Source organism: Canis lupus, chromosome 7, assembly GCF_048164855.1.
Source record: "Canis lupus baileyi chromosome 7, mCanLup2.hap1, whole genome shotgun sequence".
Classification (NCBI taxonomy): domain Eukaryota; kingdom Metazoa; phylum Chordata; class Mammalia; order Carnivora; family Canidae; genus Canis; species Canis lupus.
Window position 1 is genome coordinate 61,500,802 of NC_132844.1, and position 613 is coordinate 61,501,414.

The following is a 613-nucleotide window of genomic DNA, read 5'->3' on the forward strand; positions in this document are numbered from 1 at the left end:
GAACTAGAAATCAGCAGGAAGATAATGTGTAAATCTCTAGGATCTTGGAAATTAACACACATTTAAATAATCCATGGGTCGAAGAGAGAGTCCCAAAAGGTATTTTAAAAAATTTTTCATTGAACAAAAACGAAAACACAACACATAAAAATTTGTGGGATGAGGCTAAAGCAGTGCCTAAAGGGGAATGTATATAATGTTTATAATGCTTATAAATTTAAAATGCCTATATTAGAAAATGGACTGCTCTTCCATTTTAAGAAACTAAGAAGAGTGGGTTCGCTTCAGCAGCACATATGCTAAAACTGGAACAGTACAGAGAAGATTAGTATGGCTCCTGTGCAAGAATGACAGGCAAATTCATGAAGTGTTCCATATTAAAAAAAGAGAGAGAGAGAGAGAAAAGAAAGAAAAGAAACTAAGAAGAGCAAAATAAACACAATGTAAATGAAAGGAAAGGAAATCATAAAGATGAGAAATCATGGGGCACCTGGACCACTTAGTTGTTTAAGCATCTGCCTTTGGCTCCAGTTGTGATCCCAGGGTCATGGGATGAAGCCTGTTGGGGCACCTGCTTCTCCCTCTCCCCCCTATTCGTGCTCTTTCTCTCTCT

General features: G+C 37.5%; 1 non-coding gene across 1 annotated transcript; it reads left to right on the forward strand.

The window, feature by feature from the left end:
• Window positions 1-277: 277 nt before the first annotated feature.
• On the forward strand, window positions 278-382 carry LOC140637414 (U6 spliceosomal RNA). Its single transcript, XR_012034533.1, has one exon. It is a non-coding gene; the product is annotated as a U6 spliceosomal RNA (small nuclear RNA).
• Window positions 383-613: the final 231 nt, after the last annotated feature.